The sequence below is a fragment of the Xiphophorus hellerii genome, chromosome 22 (genome assembly GCF_003331165.1).
Source record: "Xiphophorus hellerii strain 12219 chromosome 22, Xiphophorus_hellerii-4.1, whole genome shotgun sequence".
Classification (NCBI taxonomy): domain Eukaryota; kingdom Metazoa; phylum Chordata; class Actinopteri; order Cyprinodontiformes; family Poeciliidae; genus Xiphophorus; species Xiphophorus hellerii.
The window spans coordinates 14,391,194-14,411,805 of NC_045693.1; positions in this window are offsets into that span (position 1 = coordinate 14,391,194).

Here is a 20,612-nt window from a genome sequence, read left to right on the forward strand (position 1 = left end):
AATCTCCTGTTCTCTGTTGGGATCATCATGTAACACACACTTAAGCAGGTTTTCTTTTTTCTCTATTTGCCGATGAGGAAACGGCACATGATTTGTGAGCTGCTGCATAACTGAACACAAAATCCTATGTAACACTGTCCCCTTTCACAACAGAATTAATTTAAGAAATATTTCTATAAGTTGATCAATTAGACACTGAAATTTCTTGAAAATTTTAATTCAGGGGTGTCAAACTCCGGTCCTCGAGGGCCGGTGTCCTGCAACTTTTAGATGAGCCTCTGCTGCACCACACCTGAATAGAATAATTAGGTCATTAAGGCTCTGGAGAACTGATCTACACCAGGAGGAGGTCATTAAATCATTTCATTCCACTGTTTTGTACCTGTGGCACATCTAAAAACTGCAGGACAGCGGCCCTCGAGGACTGGAGTTTGACACCTGTGTTTTAATTAATAATTAAATGCAATATAAATCACTGTTGAAACTGCTGTTATGCAGTAAGAAGGACCTGGGTTCGAGTCCCTGCCTGCGTGAAGTTTGCATGTTCTCCCTGTGAGTGTTTGGGTTTTCTCTGGGTACTCTGGCTTCTTCCCACATTCCAAAAACATGAGTGCTTGGTCAGTTGGTTTCTCTAAAAATGTGTCTCTAGGGGTGTGTGTGTGTGTGGGGGGGGGGGGGTGGTTTTGCCTCTGTGTTTTGTTGCAATGGTCTGGCTACTGTCCAGGGTGTACCTTGCCTCTCACCCAATGACTGCTGGAGATAGGCGCCAGCCTCTTCATGGATGGATGGATGGATGAATATTAGGACTAAAGGGAATGTGTGTAGTATAGTTTATATTTTAGTTCGTGAACTTATCTTTAGCTTTTTCTCTTGAAGTCAACACATTTTTAAGATGATGGAAGGTCATGTGATACAGATCTACTTGGTTGGCAAACAGGGTGGAAGTCACAAATACATTGAAAACTAACACATTTTCCCTATTCTATACATTACATCTACATCACACTGTGGCCACTTGTTCACCAAGAAATTGAATACAAAGCTGTCTTTATATCCTCTTACACTGAGTTCAAGGTGTAGAATAAATGGGCACTAATGCGTTTATATATATCACTGCTGGCCATACTCTCTGTAAATCGACCCTTTAAGTAGATTCCTCTGTTATGAGAGCTAGCTGACAAACCAACATACAGACACACACACACCTTTTTTCTATCTCTGAAAAGAAGCAAACCTTTCATATGTGTAAAAGGATGCTGTTATAATCCTTTATCTTATCAGCAAGTTGCGTGAAGGTGTATGCCAGGCTCCAAGTGATCATCTCCAATCATCACTTGGAGATGATTATGAAAAATAATCATCTCCAAGTAGCTTGTTGAATTTTTCCTAATGATATTACGAAGAAGCGTTTGTCAATATTAAAAGACAAACAGCAAATAAATTCAACATGGACATTTTATAAAAGTTACATTAGAACCATTGTGTGTTATTTATGTTATAGAAGTTTCTGAAGCAAAAATCCAATATGTATGGAATGAATAAAAATGAGAAATGTACTTTGTGTACAATATGTGCATATAACTTCTATAAATCTTACTTACTTAGCAAACTGGACTGATATACAGTACATAGTGTATACATAGTCATAATGATCACTCAAAGCACTTTACAGTGGAGTCACATTCATCCAATCACACTCACATATTCATTTGAATGAAATTGAAAAAAAAAGCTTAACCTGGTAGCATTATGTAGTACTGCCACAAATACAGGTACTTCTGCAGTCCTGGTTCAAATTCCTGATCACCAAATGTGTTGATATGAGTGGAACCACATAATGAATAAATTACCATTGCTTTTCCTAAGCTCCCCTGTTGGTCCACTGCATCCACAATAATAAACCAATGCAGCCTAAATATTGCTGAAAGTCTTGGAGAGCTCAAGTACTTTGTCATAATTCTTAGGAAACCATCTGCCCTATTCAAACTCAGCAAAGACAATCCATTTTTGTATTTTACTTGTTTGCCTTTTTGTTTTTTTTGTTTTTTTTATTTATTTATTTACATCATAGCAGAGTCATGTGTAAAGGTACCCAAAGACTCATTTACTGCATTTATATATCTTAATATCTCAACAAAACCCCACTTTGAGAAGAGTGTTAAACTCTTCCCTAAGCGAGTCTGAAAGAAATGCTGCACTAATGTATTTTTGACAATTCAACTAAATGAATTATTCATCTGAATGTTTATGTCCTTCTTTGGCTAAATTAGAGATGAATGGTAGCATACAAGTTGAATGACTTTGATTTAAAAGCATCTTAAGTCTTCGTGAAAGAGAACAATTATAAGATGCTTGAAAGATGCAATACTGTGTGCTGACGTAAATGCAGGGATCTTATTTTATATCGCACAGCCGCCACAATAAGAGACTAAAGATGTTTTTATTTGCATTATTTATTTGTCTTTTAGGTCAAAGCAGTAAAACAATATGATGTTTTACTGCCTTGGTTTGTGTGCTGCAACGAGAGGACCAAGACATTCTAGAGAATCTGCCTTTCCAAGACCACAAATCCCTGTAATTGACCTCCCCAAGTGGCGCGAGGAAATGAGTAACTGTCATCAGCGAAAGCTTTCGGATTCTCTGTGTCTTAATAAGAGACAATGCAAATATGAATGCAATGGAAAAAAATTAAAATTTGGTTAAATGGTATTTTACCAATGAAAGATACTTTTAAGCAGTTAAATTTCAGTCATAGGAACAACATGTCTTGACGATAATTACAATGTGACCCCTTTGTGAGCTGAATGGTCTGTGTCACTGAGTGGCAAGGACGATGTTCTCTTTGTCAAACTCCCTCCTAAATCACAAGCCACATCAGAGCAAGGTTGATTAACACCTGCTTCCAATTAAGGGACTTTCTCATCAAGGTTTGGGAGGGAGAACAAAATGCCTCGCCACATTGAAGATGTTTCTAAATTAGAAACCTATTAAATCAGAGGAGCAGGCCCATGGCGGCGTGAGGGGCATCGTTTGTCTTCATTTGAGTGGGTCTTCTATGATCGTCTCCACAGGGGCGTCTAATTGAAAAAAGGCTTGAGAAATGCAATTGTTAGCAGCGATAATAATTTATTACTTTCAGCTTGTGGAGTCCTGAGAGTCATTTGTATTCATTAGTGTAAATTCAAATTATGTTTGCGATTAAAATGTGACTTTGACAGGCAGGGCGGTCTCAAACTGAGACAGGCACTGATGAGACCTTTGCTCCGGGTCACTGCTTCCCACATTCTCTTCTTGTTAAAGATAAGGTGAAGGAGCCTCGTTTTGCCTCCACGCCATCAATCTGTGTCTGATTCGAGTTGAGACATTAACTCTGATGGTCTCCGTATAAGAGTGTGTTTATGCTCTGACCACCTTTGTGAGGAAATTAAACTACGCTCTGAAAGACACCCCACAGAAAAGCTGCTGCTACTGACAGCAGATTTATTCTAATCTCTCTCTTTTATTTGGCCAGGAGTTGTTTTAAGGTTGTTTGTCCATCCTGATTAATGGCTAAGCCTTTATCAGGGTGTCAGGCAGGGATTTCTTTGACATGCAGTCAGAGATGATAGTTAAGTAGGTCAGTATCAGCGTGATGAAGATCAACCATGGCGGGTCACTGAATGGGCTGCTCCTTTATTTGCCAGTCTGTCACAATATGCTGCGCCACAGAGGGCGAAGAAGCTGAGTGCTCATTTATTGAACACAGTAATTTACTCCAGTGCATAAAGTGAGCGACTTTATCAAATGCAGACTGACCAGGACATTATCACGGCCAGTTCTTTGGTGAGAAAAACCTGAAAAGGCAGACAAAGAGGATCATTATAGCAACAACCTAACATGTATTTTATTATGATTTAATGTGACAGATTAATGCAACACATAAAGTAATTGTGAAGTAAAATGTTAATCAGATATGCGTTTTCAAATTTTTTACAATACAAAATCTAAAATTTGTTACAGGTATAGTTATTCAGTCATTTTCATTTTGATCATAAACTCCCAGTAAAGTATATTAAAGTTTGGTGGCTGTAACACAACAAAATTTGAAGAAGGTTCAATGAGTGTGAACACTTTTCCAGGATACAATAAGGGGAGTAAAAAGAGTTTTGTATTGGAAAGAAAAATGGCAAAAAGAAAAATATTTTCTGAAATTAATTCACCTAAACATATGCTGTTGTCAAATAATGTTGTTTTGTTTTTTTCAGGCTGGGACATGAAAAGACAAAAACCAACGCACCTATTTATATGTGGAAAATCCCAGTTTCTTTCTGACCCAGCTCTGCACTCGACTCAGAGCAGATGCACCATCTTACATCAATGGAGCTTTTCTCTTCAGTGGAGGGGAAACCTCATACACATAGTGGGCAGGGATACTAACCACAAAGCAACCTGCTACGTCCCCCTATGCTCCAGGACTCTGTAAATGTCAGACTGTGGAAGAGAGAGTTAGTTTTGGAGTGGTATGGTATTTTTGTTTTACCTTTTGTTAATATGTCTCTCTTTCTCTCCCACACATCTGGATATCCACATACACACTGTGGATACTGGAGGCCAAATCTTGCATACTGGAAAATCCTTAAAAAAATAGTTTTGGTGTTTTGTGAAATTATGAGTAATTGGTCCTGGTTGATGCACAGGATAAACTCCAGTTTTAGTTGCTCCCTCCTGTACAATTTGTATAATCTACATGCTCACACAATTTAAAGGCTTTTAACTTCAATTACTCTGAGTCCCACAGTTGAAAACTTCAACAAAAAAAATACCTACTGATGAATTTGATGGGAAAGACCAGATATGGTACACAAAGGAGCACAAGGTTACTAATCACACAGGTTAATTATGTCAGACTTGTGGATTGCAAAACTACCTTTCTGCTTTGATAAATAAATATTTTGCTTTGTATTTGAATTATATGTGGAATTTTTGACACCACTTGCCATTTCAATAAATAAAAAAAACGTCACCAAAATTCTAAAGTTAAGATGAATGTTTGCTGTGTTTGTTTTTTTTTTTTTTACATCCTAAAGATGCCTGAAAGAAAGACAGAGGCTGGTGGTTGTAGAGGTGATGGTGGCCACAACAATGCCTGTCCCACTCCCTGCTGTTTCATCAGTAGACCTAACTACTAATGGCCCCCTAATGTACAAATACCATTCTGTAGGCATTAGTCACACTTCTCCTTGGTCTTTGATGCACACACAAACATGTAACCACATACTAACACCAAGACACTCAGAGGAGAGAATCTATGAGACATTAGTCACAGTGGCAGCCCTGCCAATGACTGGAAAGCAGATGAGGGCCAAGGCCAGGGACTTGGGGTCTATATTTTCCTGCGCAAACAATGCATGTCAAGGAGGCCCAGAGAGGCTTTCTTTTAAGATGGGAAGACGTTGTTCAGAGCACAAAGAGAAGGCAGCAGGCAGTAACAGTGAGCGGAGTGGTGAAGATTGAGATGTGTTTGAGGAGCAAGTTGTCATTAATACATCTGTGTGTTTATGAGTTCATGGTTTGCATTTACCTGCCACTTATTCGGGAATATTTAATGGTGTAAGAGTCAGGATTACAGCTGTAGAAAGCACAGAATTTGTTTTTTATTTTTTTAACGTTTTCATATTTTCAGATTTATTTACATTTAAATATGTTCATTATCACATAAAAAGTGGTTGGCAGGCCGTGGTGGCGTAGCGGTTAGCACGACCCGTATTTGGAGGCCTTGAGTCCTCGACGCGGCCGTCGCGGGTTCGACTCCCGGACCTGACGACATTTGCTGCATGTCTTCCCCCCTCTCCTTCCCCGTTTCCTGTCAGCCTACTATCATATAAGGGACACTAGAGCCCACAAAAAGACCCCCTGGAGGGGTAAAAAAAAAAAAGTGGTTGGCAGAACCACTTATCTAAAGCAAACTACATTAGGGTTTTGTTTAAAAAAAAATGTGAAAAATTACTGATCATTCATTTGTAAGGAAAACAATAAGAGTATGGTTATTTTTTTATGTTGACTGTGGTAATTGCATATTTGTATGGCGTCAGCAGGATGGTTGAGAGCATGAGACCTCGCCCAAACTTCTTGACATTTTCCCACGCATGTCAAGAGAGCTATGAGCTGACAATCAAAAACATTTCAAGAAATTCATCATCCTCCTCCCTCCACCCACACACTCGATCAATCAAATGTCTTTTGTAGCCATCTGGGCTACAGCTCTGTTTGTTAAAATGGAAGGAGGCCTTTAGAAATGGACACATTAAATTAGACCTCAAACCCATTTATCGACAGCAGAATCTGTGATATTTCCAAAATTGAATAGGTCATGTGATATAAATAATTTACAGGTGTCACTTTTTGAAAAGACTGCCACTGCAACAACCTTAGATGTTATTTTCAATGAGTGAGTCTTATGGTGCAGGATACAGGGAGTTGTGTTGCTTAGGATAAATCAGCATTTCCCAACTTTTTTTTACCCTCTGTGAAATTAATAGAAGTGAATTTAAAACACATAAACAACTTTTATTTGTTTCACAGCAAAAAATACTCATGTGAGGGGAGGGGCAGTATTATGACAAAAAAGACCTGTCTTTGTTTTCTTATTCTGATTTTATTTATTTATTTACTTCAAGTGTAACTTATGCACACATATTCCAGTTTTGCAACTTGAATCTGATGGAAAACCTGTGGAGGTAACAAGAAATTAGGGTGATGGCAGGAAGATGTTCCAGGCTCAGACATATGCAATAATAAATATAGTCAACATAACAGAGTAATATTGAGATTTTATAAGTAGAGGTGTTGGTGCTTTTATTGTTTTTAGACAGAGAATTCTTTGCTTTTCTATTTATTTTTTTTACATTTTTATTCTTTTCTATGGAATAAACATAATGCAAGGACAAACCTACAATATTTGGTCCAGATTTTGTGACTAAAAAGATAAGAAAATAATAAAATAAATTCAAAAACATATATTGAATTTTGACTTTTCTTTCCTTTTGGCTTAACTAATGTTGACCTAGATTTTTCTACAGTCATAGTGAGGTGGAGGATATGAGCTGGAACATTTTTTTTTTTTTTTTTACTGAAGGAGGTTGACTTGAAAAGTTCAAGAAGCCCTGAAATACATGCAGAAACCCTGTTATTGGTATTAATATCTGTCTTCTTCAGAAAAGGTCTTGTCTGTGTTCAGTAAATATACCTGTGTGTATCTGTGCTTGAATATCCAGAAACTTTTAGGACTTAAACAGTCTCAGAAGGGAGGTCTGCAGCAAGAGCACCATAACAGGACATGCTTGGACATGATATATCAGATGGAGATATTCAAAACCAGCAAGACATCTCAGAAAAGAAACGATGAGTGCGTAAAGATATGACTTTGTACTTAATAATTTTATGAAGTCACCAATTAGCTGAACTGTTGGTCTTGCTGCTCTGAGCGCTTAAATTGATATTGTACTTTCAGTTCTTATGTTTATTCTGTGTTCTTCGGCTAGCTGTAAAACGGCCGGGCAATGGGGAACAGTTTCCCCCGTGTGAGACATGTTTTCCACAAATTTAGATGTTACTGCTCTTTAACAGGTAAAGACCCAAGAGAGAACAGAGGGTGGAAATTTAAAGCCTGTTTAATGAGTACAGGGAGGAGGAAAATACTGCAATTTGACTTTACATCATAACAGAAAGGTTGCCTTTAAATATTGCATGGAAACCGCCAGAGTTAAAGTGGAACAAAAGCCTTTTCTGTGCAAAACTGCACACAGTGATGATGATACTACAGTGACCATTTCAGTTCATATATTCTGCTAAGATTAAGGATTAAAGCAAGTGTTAGCATTGAAAAGTCACATTATGGCAGTGAATGGTTTGTTGTCGCAGTTAATTTTTTAGCTTGCAGTTTGGTTTTGGTTCATGTCTTGGGCTTGTTGGAGTCCACTCATCCGAGTTATCTTGTTGTTTTCTTCCTCTGCTCCACACTTCCTGCTCCTCATTTCTTCTCAGATCCTCAGTTTCGTTTTTCCTCATCGGCTCTTCTGGTAGTTTTTCATCAGAATCACAACATTATTTGTTTGCTTGACCAAATTAATCCTGGTTGCTTTGAAGTCAATAAAATACTTTGCAGAAAATGTGTTCTTTTCTTCAAAGTGGCAAAAACAAGAATAAAGTTCCATATTTTTAAAACAGAAATGTGTGTTTGGTAGAAATGCCTGACACCAGTTGAAAGGTTGTTATTTTCAAAATTCCCAAACCAGGGCTGCAAGAACAGAAGGATTTAGTTATAGATTTGGGAGGGTGATCTATTTTTTCTACACTTTCAGAAAATGCCCTGATTGGTTTAACTGTCAGTTGCATTTTCTGTCACCTTTTTACATCTTAAACTTCTAAACTGTTTGATTTTTGAACCCCGTTAGTTTTGCTATGATTATAACCTAATAATGTTATTACTTATTCTACATTTTGCTGCCAGCACTGATGAAGATTCACTCAAGTGGAATGTTAGATGCTTGAAACAAAAAGTGAACCTTTTTGCCTGACCGTCTTTATGATTAATTCAGCTCATGTTTATCTTGGCACTTGGGACCTCAACACAAAAGTAAAAAAAAAAAAAGTTGTTCTCATTTCCAGAGGCAGAAGCATACATGGCGAGACAGGAAACAGTGTGACAGCAGCACTACAGAAATGATAACAGCAGGAAAGTAGGTGTACTACTGGTAATATTTCTTATTAGTGGTATAAGTTTGTAAAATTATCTATATGTAATGTGAAATGTGCACCATGTAGCTTGTATGAAAACCTACTGTTGCCATTAATAATTACTGACAATTTAATTAAAACCACTTATTCTCTTGGTGATGAAGTGTATGTTACTGAAAAGAAAGATTTGCATTCTCAGGTTTAATGGAGGAATATAAAACACTCCTGCTTCAGTGTGTAACCCAGTAAATGTGTGATTGTATTACTCTTTTCTCAGGGGTTTCCATAGTAAACCCAGGACTGTCTGACATGATTATTATTATTATTATATATTTCACCTCCTGAGTGAAATTACTTAAGAATATTTTACTATTCTAAAAATACAATTCAAATGGTTTGATACCGTTAGGGCTTGTGTTACTGTATGGATAAACAGATAACCTGTTTCAGTGTTTTGGACAAAGACCGAAGCAATCGACACGAAACAAATCAAACAGAACAAATACAGTTACATGTTAACAATATGCACAAGTCTAAGAACTGGGCAAATCTTCCGAGGAGCAGAATTTGATACAACACACCAATCCATTTGTTATCTATACCTGCTTGCTGGTCCCCCTCATTGGGCAAAATTAATAAATTTACTTCTTAAAATACTCAAATGAAGTTTAGCTTTGCTTTTTTATTTAGTTTTGACAATAATTCTATTTCCTAGGTGAGGTGCACAGATGTTTCAAAACATTTTGCACAAGCACATTTATTCAGTTCTTTGCTTTATGTTTCGCTCTATGATACATTGTTTTTACAGTGCAGCAACTGACATTTTGCGGTTTGATTAAAGAAAAAGACAACAAAAACAAAGAGATTTATACATCCCCGTGGAACACCTGACCTTTTCCTATATTCTCAGGATCTTTACGGAAGTCCTGAGAATATAAATTTGTGTTATTTATTAAAGTTAATGTGAGACATGTTGCATGGTGGTGATCCCTCTGGCCGTTATCACCAAACTCTTCAGCTTCCTCTCGGAGTTTTAACTGTTTTTGTTCACTCTCTCTGCTCTCATCAGATTGGACACCAGCTGTAAAAAACAGCTGTTTTGTACCAAAAAGGTAGCATGTGTAAAACTCTCTGTCCCGTGTGTGAACAAAAGTCAACACTGACTTGTAGCAATATTATATACTTCCTGCAGTCCATGTAACAGATAGCTATTTGTTTAAATCTTTGGAGGAAGTTGCAGAATTCATAGGTCTGTTATGCGGTTTCTTGTTTTTTCAAATTATGAATGCAGCACTTTGGATTTACCCCAAAAATGCCTCTTTTATTTCTTAGCACCGATTCTAACCCTGCAGAATACTTTCCTTCTTTGTGTGTTATAACCATGTTGGAGAAATAATTTAGACCTTTTGTAGAAAGCTATGTCAGCCATTCTCATTTTGAAAGTCTCTGTTCTCTCGGGCCTCTCTTTCCCAGCTCCTCTCCCCTGAAGCACCATGGGTGTGTTTTGGAGCGCACTCAGCGGGCTGCCCCAGTCACAAAGCCCTCATGCACCACAATCTGAGGCTGCCAGCTGGTGAGAGTGGGCAAAGTGTGTATGAATGTTTTGAGAGCAGAATAAAACTCACTTGCTGGCTTTATCCTCTCTCCCTTCGTAGCCGACCTAAGAAAAAGAATTAAACACACCTACTTGAAGAGACACGAAGGACTTGGATCTCAAAGTAGAGTAAATCAACAAGCTGCACTCATTAGACTCAACTCAGGTTTTTTCTGAAACCTTCGCAGCAGGAAATCAAGGCTGATAAAGCTCCTTCAGTGAGTAGCAGCCTCACAACAGATAAAAAAAAGAAAGTAAAACACAAAGACTAAAAAAAAAAAAAGCCTGCTTTGAGGATTCAGGAATCTAAATTAATTGTGGGTCATATCACTTACAGAATTAAAGGAGGAAAACAAAACAGATGAACTACATCACCTTTCTGGAGCTCTTGGCAAATCAGCCATTCACACTGGAGCTCAAGTGTTTCCCGTGATCTGTTCACCGCTAAAGCCTTTACAAAATGTTCCCAAGCAGAAGAACAGAGCCTTGATTGGATAGTATAAACAAAGGAGACAATTTTTCAATTTTCAAGGCCAAATGTATGTCTAATCTGATTGCTGAAGAAGGTCCTGAAAACCTGGCTTTTCTATATTCTTTGAAGTAAACAGAAACAAATGGCTGTTGATCCTCAACCTCCAGGCTGGTCCAATTCCACAAAAAGGCACGAGTGGGCACAAGAGAGATGCATCTGTCAGCTGTCATCTCTCCTAAAGTCCTGCTTCCTTCCTCTGGGGGATCGTGCAGCAGCCAGGTTTTTAGAAGAAAGGCGCTGTGGTACTCATCACACACTTTTTAATCATTTATAATGGAGTTGTAATGATGTAATGGTGCAGAGTTCAAGAGCTGCCTGGGATGTGGGGCTTTGGCCAGACTGACTGCAGGAGGCATTTTGACACTGTTTTGTCTAAAATAAATCAAGTACAGCAGCTATAAACACAGCAATTTTAAAAAAAAAAACAACTCAAATGTTTTTACCTAAAGCTTTTATTGTTGCTTTCATTGAAACAAACTATTAGCCCAATTAATTGTAATGATCAGTCGTACAGATGAAGATGGGGTGGTATGGTATGTTGCCAGTAGGATTTTATAGTAAATGGCCTTGCTCATAGTTATTTTTCGTTTTGTGTATATGACAGCTGTCAAGAAAAGTGAAAATTCCTCATAAGTCAAAAGAAATCCTGTGTAATTTTGTTTATTTTAAAATCCAGAAAACTTTAAAACAATGCATAGCATAGCATACATTTCAATGCATTTATATATTGCTAGTTACTGTCAAACTTTAAATGTGAACCGTTTTGATAATCAGTGAAATAATTAGATGTTTGAACGGATTGATTGTCAAAACACCCTCACTCGTCACATAGTTATTGCGGCTATGATTTAAGGTAAAAACTGCTGACCCACAATGACACAAAGGCTCATCTGACCCTTATGAAATAATATCTATATGATCACCAAGATTTTAAGCCAAATGTTCTATTGACTGACAAAAAAAATGGCATTTTTATTTCAAGGTACTGTATATGTCTTGTTGTATCTGGCATAAAAAACTAAATAAATATCCTATCTATTATCATGCAGGTTTAGGCATTGTTAAACCTTATAACACATATCTCTTAAAAGTCTATATTCAGCTACTAAATACAACTAAAGAAGCAAATGTATTTGCTTTCTTTTCTTTTCATATAGTCAGTTTCTGCTTCCCAGATCAGGTGTAGCCAAACATCATTGGATTAATTGACAGCCTTCTTTTCAGGGAGATCATAGCATCAACATGTTTAAATTCAACCATTTTGACACATTGAAATAAACTAGATAAATATTTTCTTTTTAATAACATATCCAGACAGGCACTTTGAGCCATTTGGGTTCCTTGCGGATCTGATTTTACATTCTGTTTAAGTTGCTAGCTGTGGTTAGCCACGCTGCAGAGAAACACAAAATATTCGCCGTCAAAGACTCTTCAGCTGATGTCTACTATTAAAGGAGGCACTTAGTGTCTGAATGCTATTTGAGGAGAAAGCCTTGGGGCCACAGTAACAGTTTCGTTGTTGCAAATGGAGGTTGAGATGAAGTCATCCTTTGGAGCTTCACCGGGTCTATTTTTGGGAAATAAGGAGAGGTTGGCTTAATGGGGCTGATTTGGGTGGATAATAACAGGGCTGATATGAACTCAGGAGGCATTCTCAACCAGCTGAACAATGAAACGGGTCCTTTGACTCAGGAGGCATACGGAAGCACTTCAGAGCGGATCCAGCTTGGCTACAATTTCAGTTTTCTTCCCCTCAAAACCATGATTATTCTTTTGAATTTCACCCCATCAAAACTGCACTCAGACCTCAAGGCACCGCAGCAATCCTCTGGGTCTGTCATTTGCATCTCAGGATTTGTGGGAACATGTTTGAAGCTTTTCGGATCAAATGCAGCATTAAAAAAAACACTACACTACGGCTCCACACAAAACGAAAATAATTACATAAACATAAACAATCGTATGATGAAAGATGCAGACCAAAATGTTAAACTGCAGCCAAAACTACACTTAGAGTGAAAGCTTATTTTTTTGCATCTTATTTATAGTAAAAAAAACACTGTGCTGGTCTATTCATTACGTCATATGTATTTGTAGTCAAACCAACAACGTCTTCTTTTGAAAGCCACACTAGCCTTTGTCCTGTTTGTCTTTTCCTCTCCAGATTTGTACTGGCAACATGGTGGCTGAAGAGAAACACAATCGAGCCCAGACTGCTTCAAGGTGGCTTTCATTCATCCGTCACATCAGGGTCATTCTAAAAGCAGAGCTCATGCAAGCAGTTAATGCCACCGAGGTGCAGCGCCGGATGCTGCTCAGCGTAAAACCTGCCTCGAGGGGCAAACCAAAGAGGTCACGAAGCACTTCCTATACCTTAACCCCGGCCTTGTAGTGGAAACTACTGGCAGGCATCAAAGTAGTGTCAGCTCAGGATAAAGCTTCCTTATTAAGTTTGTAAATCCCCTCGGAGCGATTTTCACATTCTGGAACGTACCATTCAGCCCTCTGTGATTTTCTTTAAGCAGTTTTTGGGGGTCCTCTGCAGAGTTGAGAAGTTCATCAGAGGATATCTCTTGAGTATCTTGCAAATCTTTACTTCATCCTTGTGAAACAGATTCTGTTCTAAAATTATTTAACCAGAAACACGACGCCATGCAGATCAGCAAAAGTATTACATATTTTCTAAAATAGAACAAACCTTACCTAGCAACTTTTCATCAACCAGGCATATAAGATAAAGTTACTGACTAACTTCAGGCCAAGGTAATTGTTTTAGTTCCCTTCACCAATGGAAAGTATCATGCCACAAATTGATATGGTGTGTGTTTTTTAGACAAATAAGATTTAGTTTATTTTGAGGAGAACATGCGGACTACTTGCGGAAAATCTCTAAACAGAATTCTGAATCTTCTTGCTGCAAAGCAGCAGTGCTAACACTGAGCAACCAAGACAAAAAGCAAGAGTCAATAGAAAACAAAGAAACAGAAAAGACACAATGAACAATGCAAGGCTAAGCAATAAAATAAAAATTAAAAAATTAATTAAGTCAAGTTGATTTTAAAATCCAGATAAAGTTTACATAAGATTCATTCAATTTGGTATAACAAATGCTTGGAGCAGTTTTAAGCTCACCCCACACATTTAAAATAATTTAGGCAAGAGCGGTTCTACCACTTGGGGACACTCATATGTTTTGTACACAGCACTGAATGTACAGTCCTGCGTTAGAAAGGAGACACTAATGCAGATTTTTCTGTGGAATGTCACTCTATGTACCCTCTGTGTATTTAATGCCACCTTGTTCTTTGTTCTTTGTTGGGTCCTTGTCATATCTGTCTAGTCGCGTCAAGCTGTCTAGTCTGACGTCGTGCCTGCTGTCAGTTATTTTGTAACCAGTTGGTGCCAGTATTTGAGTTTTTAGCCTCCCGCTCAATCTGGGCTGCTAGGACTTTTTGGATTTGTATTTTCATCATTAAATCATCACTTCTTCATTCCAACCTGGGTCCTCAGCGTCTTCCTCACCACCACTGACTGCAAATCGTGACAGAAAGTATCTTAAATATTGTTTTGGAAAACTACAGCTTTGGAAGCTGAAGTACCTAGGCTCAGTGCTACTTGAAATACTATTGACTGTTTTCCTTGGTGTGATTGGCCGTCCCCTGTAGTGCAGACATAAAAAAGACTGTAGACATTAGATATTTTTGGTAGTGCTAAGACGACTTCCACTGTCTGTATTAATGCATATCAATATATATTTGCTGTTTATTAAAATAGGCAGTTGTGTTTTAGAGTGTAGTTTTTTGGATTTTAGCTATTCAAGGAATAATTTGTGGTCCCTGTAACCCATCCTGACACAGTAGGACAGTAACAATGTTTTGCTCTTTACCCAGTACACTTGCACTATTCAAACTGGCATCAAACATATTTAATATACATATACTTTTATGAAATGTGTTTCCCTATGTTCAGAATTACATGAAATGTGATTTTATAAGTGCAAACATATGCGTCAAGAGGAACAATTTAAAAACAAAAGTACATAATTTCATTCCAACAGCACATAGAGCTACTGGTTTTGCTCATTTTTTTCTCTCTAACAAAGCCATTTGTATCAGATTGTATTTTCATGCTTATTGTCATAAATGGTTTTGTTTGTGAAATGGACATCTTGCACAAAACGAGTTCTCTTTGATATGACAACAATGACAAATGCTAGAGAAAAATGTGATTCTGTACTCCTAGAAATTCAAACTGGGGTTGATAATAGCAACTTAGCGTAACAGATGTACCTCTACATCTACAGCATTAACCAGGCATGCATTTCCCACATGGCTCCAGGACTCCAGCATTGTGGCGCTGGGATACCAAGCTATAAAGGGAGATGAGATAATCTGGCATGATGGTGGAGGTCCACTGTGGAGAGCGTATTGTCTCTGATGAAGCTAATAAAGTCCTGCAATGCCAGATCCTTGGCTCAGCTCCAGACCAGGCATACTGCTCCTGTCTTTTCACTTATCGTCTCCTCTCCACCCCTGCCCCAAATGTAGCAGGGGGGCTATCTGGAGCAGCTTTGATCCCTGTCTGCCTGTCATTTACCATTAGTCACCCTTGGGTAGGGGAGTCCTCTTTGGGTCAGTGATGGACCAGAGAAGAGCTGAATGAAAGGCTCATAGCCATGAAACAATGAGCTCTGTTCGGCGCAGGAGGCGTCAGGGTGTTAGCGGACATACTCTGGTGTGTGCCACATGTCTCACCCCTGACACTGTCACGGACCAATCCGTAGTCCCTTTACAGCTTTATCTCCCTGATGTGGCCCCACAACTCTGGTAGTGAGATCACAGCTCCTGCTCAAGCCTCCATACAGTCAGTTTACTATGATTTAAGTTCTTTTTAATGGGTTTTTCCAGGGCAAAGCTCTGACACAAATGGTGAGGACATACATTTACACTCAATTCCTTCAATAGGTAAAACAGACATGTTCGCTGTTTTACTCTTTAACGAAAAAGGTTTTCAATTTCCAGTCAGATTCATATAGTATAGTTGTTTCTGGTTCTATGGGGTAAAGACCTCTGAAGTGAACAGGGCTGAATGATGTCTGAGAGCTTGGAGGTGTGAAGTCCTAGGAAGAGAAGCAGACAGTTCATCCATCCATCCATCCATCCATCCATCCACCCACCTGTTGCATAGATATGATAGAATCTGTAAATCTGCCCAAATGAAAGGATGTAAAAAAGGAAATAATAAATGACTCAGAACTGACTCTTGAGGAACCCCAATGGTTTGGTTCTGAACGTTAGATAAGAACTTGTTTGTCTTGATTTAAAATTTCAAATCAGATAAATAAAAAAGAAAAAGATGACTAATCTTGTCTTGTTTCTGCACTGAATCATCAATTACAACACCTTACAACACCTTTCTGTTGTGCATAACACTTAGTTGAAGTTACAGTTTGCATTGTAAACATATTTACCTTTTGTTTTTAATAAATTAAAACCAATCTCTTACTTGTTTTTTGGACACTTTTAAATATACTGTACTACTACGGTGAAAACTGAAGGTTTTCTTTTTCTTTAAACAAAAAAAAGGTTTCAGAAAAGTTCTTTTACTGATATTATTGAATCTTAAGTCCCATGTGATTGCCTGCTGCTGCTTTGGCCTTGATTTTCAACAGCAGGCATGAAGAGATTGACATACTGTATGTTTAGTCTTTTGGCCACCCATACATTACACCACCTGAGACTGTAGATCCCTCTGGCAGAAATGGTTTTGTCTTCTGTGAATGATTGCCAAAACCATGAAATGTCAAACTGATTCAACACGACTTGGAAATACAAAAACATCTATATTTTTTTATCTCCATTTTGAGGGTTCTTGGCTTTCACTAATCAGTCAGTGACCACTACTAGCCTTCTCACTTCTGGAATCACATTTACATATCTTCACCCGAGCAACGGTCAGATTCAATTAGAGTTCGAAACACAACGGGAGACCTGAACCCCCCACAACTGGGAAATGAATATCGCTGCTACCTACTCCACCAGGAGAGTAAATTTATTGAGAAATATCACAGGATGTCTCGTTAAATGATGGCGACAGACTCAAATTAAAGCATGAGTCAATAGGACACGTCGATCAAGACTTTTGAAAAGCCCCTGTCATTGTAGTCCCATAATATGTATAGTATCTCCACTCTTTATAGATGCGGATCTTTATAGATTATGTAATTTTACAGATGATTAAACTATGACAACAAACACAGGGACCATGTCACACTCTGGTAAAACCTCAGTCCATGTAATTGTAATTGAATTCAATACAAGTAATTGCACCACCTATTCAAGACTCATAGTAAAAATAAACACAGTGAAAACTTGGACTCTTTTGATTTGTTTCACATCTGAAACAGACTAGTTTCCCAGGTATAAAGTTTTTTTGTAGTTTTGAAAAACCACAGCAACTTCAAGTTGAATTGTAAGTTTATTTTTGACATAGGCTGGACATTTCCTATCTCTTTAAACACAATGATACACGAGTCACACTCAATCACCATTGTGAAAATTAGAATCATTAAAGAGTTCTCTGATCGGCCTCCCAGTGTACTTTCCTCTATCCTGGCTGCCGACCTCAGGTGTTTTGGGGAAGCCTGTGCAAAGGGGTGAAGGTCATGGACTCATGGGATGTATTCAGGAAGCAACAGCACATGGTGTTACCCATAATGAACATCATGGGTGCCAGAGTAAGCAAAGCAGTACAGCAAAGCGCCTTCTCTATAGATTGATCTGCATTCCAGCCAAACACCAAACTCTCAGCAACTTCAATACTACTGCTTCCTTCCAGGCTTTTTCAAAGAATCTTAACTTTGGACACATGACTAATATATAAATCATTAAAAAGAAAAAAATGTAGCACAATGCTAATTGAATTTATGAGGACAATAAAGTTTGACAAAAACATGTAAATGACCTCTTAAATATAGAGTAAAATGTTCAGCCTACGAGAAGCTCAAAAGTGAGGTTCTATTAATAATAACATTTAATAATAATAAACGTAAATTTTACAATTAATGGAAATTACAGGAGGCTTAGTAAAATTCAACAAGAATGACTCCATACTGAGGAGGATTACTGAAATGCCTCAAAGGAGTTCTTTAACTGAATGCATGGACTGTCATAATAGTGAACCGAAACAAAATTAACACAAAGGAAAAAATAAACCAGAAATAGAATACAGTACAACAAGACAATGAATCAAACTATCAACCAAAAGGGGATAGAGAAACTCAGGGGAAAGGAAATGGGACAGTGAGCTCCAGGAGAGACAAGTCTAAATAAAACAGGAACTGAGTTCTAAAGACAAAAAAATAACCATAACTATAATCTTCAGGAAAGACCAAAGGAATTAAAAAATACTCACAGAAATACAAAACCATTAAAGACCCATACTGTGAATGGCGATTGTAAATAATTTCTGGTCAAAGTGTCTGATTTAGAAGTGATATTTTTTTAACTTTTACAATCATCTACATTTATATTTGGCAGTACTCCTGATAGGAAATCTTTTCCATACTCAATTCAAAGTACTTGTTTCATAGAGGAATCAATGGTGCCATACTGCCTCCCCTTTTCTTTTCCTCTGTAAATAATGATCCACTTCTATGCACACATAATGATGGTTTAAAGGTCCAGTAAATCATTTTTGAAAAGACTGCTACGACTTTTTAAGGTTGAAGGTATTTTTAGTTGTTAGAAGTCCGCTTTGGTCCCTCTCAGGTGAGCTATTAGCTCCACCCCTTCTGGATCAGCTAATTTTGATTTAAGCAACTGAAGTCACCAAGAGGGACTTTATTAAGTGCTGATGTCCATTTAAATGAAATTCACTTAGATAGTCTAAGCTTTCCACTGAGTGAACAGTTTAATTTTTCATTTCATTAATTTTGCTTTATTTAACCAGGTTAAGATTGAGATCTAGATCTGATTTGTAAGGAGGATCTGGGCAGAAAATCTGGAGCTCTGGTAAATTTTTATTCATTTTGTGTCAGCCTGCCTTTGTGTCTGTCAAGTGGTTTGATTCATGCTCAGAAAAACAGTCCACCAGCGGGATTTTGAATACAATATGTCTTTCTCTGCTTTACCACAGACTGACGACAGAAGGGAACTAAAGCAAATCCGAATGAGCCAATTAAACATGAAAAAATATTCCCAAAGCAAGCTGCAGCTCTGTCTGTTCATTTTTCCACACCAAACCTTAAAACGTCACTTGAGGTGAAATTATCAGACAGTTATTGTTTTTGTTCAGTTTTTCTAATCTGGTAAATTTAAGGGTCCCATGCTGTACTCTGAGTTTTTATTACATGACCACCTGTGGGCTCGGAATCAAAATCAAAGAGCCAGAGGGGACAGAGAAATCCAAAACTCAAAACTATTTGTAGAGGCAAATTCAGAGCAGAAATGGAAATATTTGGTTAACTCTGTGGCAAACGGTTGGCGGTTTTGGAGCGGTCCATAGGTGAAATGGAGTGAACAGCTGGCCCTTTGTTTGTGGACAGAATGGTGCACTCTGTGGGGTCACTGTAGGGGGGGCCAACATCACAGACACGAGGACACACAAACACACACTTACACGTGACGGGGTGCACAGGCGTGTGCACCCCTACACAAAAAACATAACATTCCTCTGCTTCTATGAATGTTTTGTTAATCATGTGAATGGGTCACAGAGTTACACCCCCAAGCATAACTACAGTCTCCATAGACACAAACTCACTCACTCATGCTCGTTCTCACACTCAATATAAGCAGAGTGGGTGAGACTCCTATAGTGGGATTCCAGGTCCTTAATAACCCCTCAACCAGTGTCAAAGTCTGGCCCAAAACCAATGCCTGTTGCAGGCGGTCTGTGTAGTACTCAACGTATATCCTGTTTTTTACTGTTATTTCTTTAAAAAAAAAAAATGTTTCAAGTCACATGTAGGTATCTGAGGATAAATATACTAAAATTAAAAACAAAGATTAACCGTGGAAGAATTAGTTATGTTACAGCAGGAGGAATACGTGTAACACTCCATAAATTTGGTTATTTATAATAAAGTATAATGATAAAGAAAGTAAATATTCAAAAACATGTAATTGAGAAACTGCAAAACGGCATAGAAAAAAAATCAGCTGAAGTTTGTCAGTATTTAGAAAGCAATCCTTTCATGAAGGCTTGTCCTTTGTGTTTCTGTAATATTCTTTGATAGACTGGTAACCTGTTCAGCGTTGTAAATAATTCTGCAGAAAAAACGTCCACACACACCAAACTTCAGACAGATCTGCAAATAGCAGGGATGGTATTCTTTGTGGATGGAGTTTGCATGTTTTCCCTGTGCATGAGTGGGTTCTCTCCGGGTACTCCAGCTTCCTTCCATAGATCCAAAAACATGACTGTTAGGTAAGTTGGTACATTTTCCTTAAGTGTGTGTGTGGGGGTGTGTTTGTTTGGTTGTCTGTCTCTGTGTCGCCCTGCGATGGACTGGCGGCCACCTGTCCAGCGCGTACCCTGCCTCTCGCCCAATGACTACTGAAGATAGGCACAAGCCCCCGTTGTGATTCTGCGAGGACAAGAGTTCATGAAAACAATAAGTAATTCACCAAGTCTGACCTAAAATCATCTAAAGGTGTTAAACAAGGAGAAATTCCAAAACAATTGCTACTTGTACCACACACAGTCTCACACATGCCGGAAGGTTAATTCCTCTCAACGCTCGATTCCCCCACTGAGAGTCGAACACAA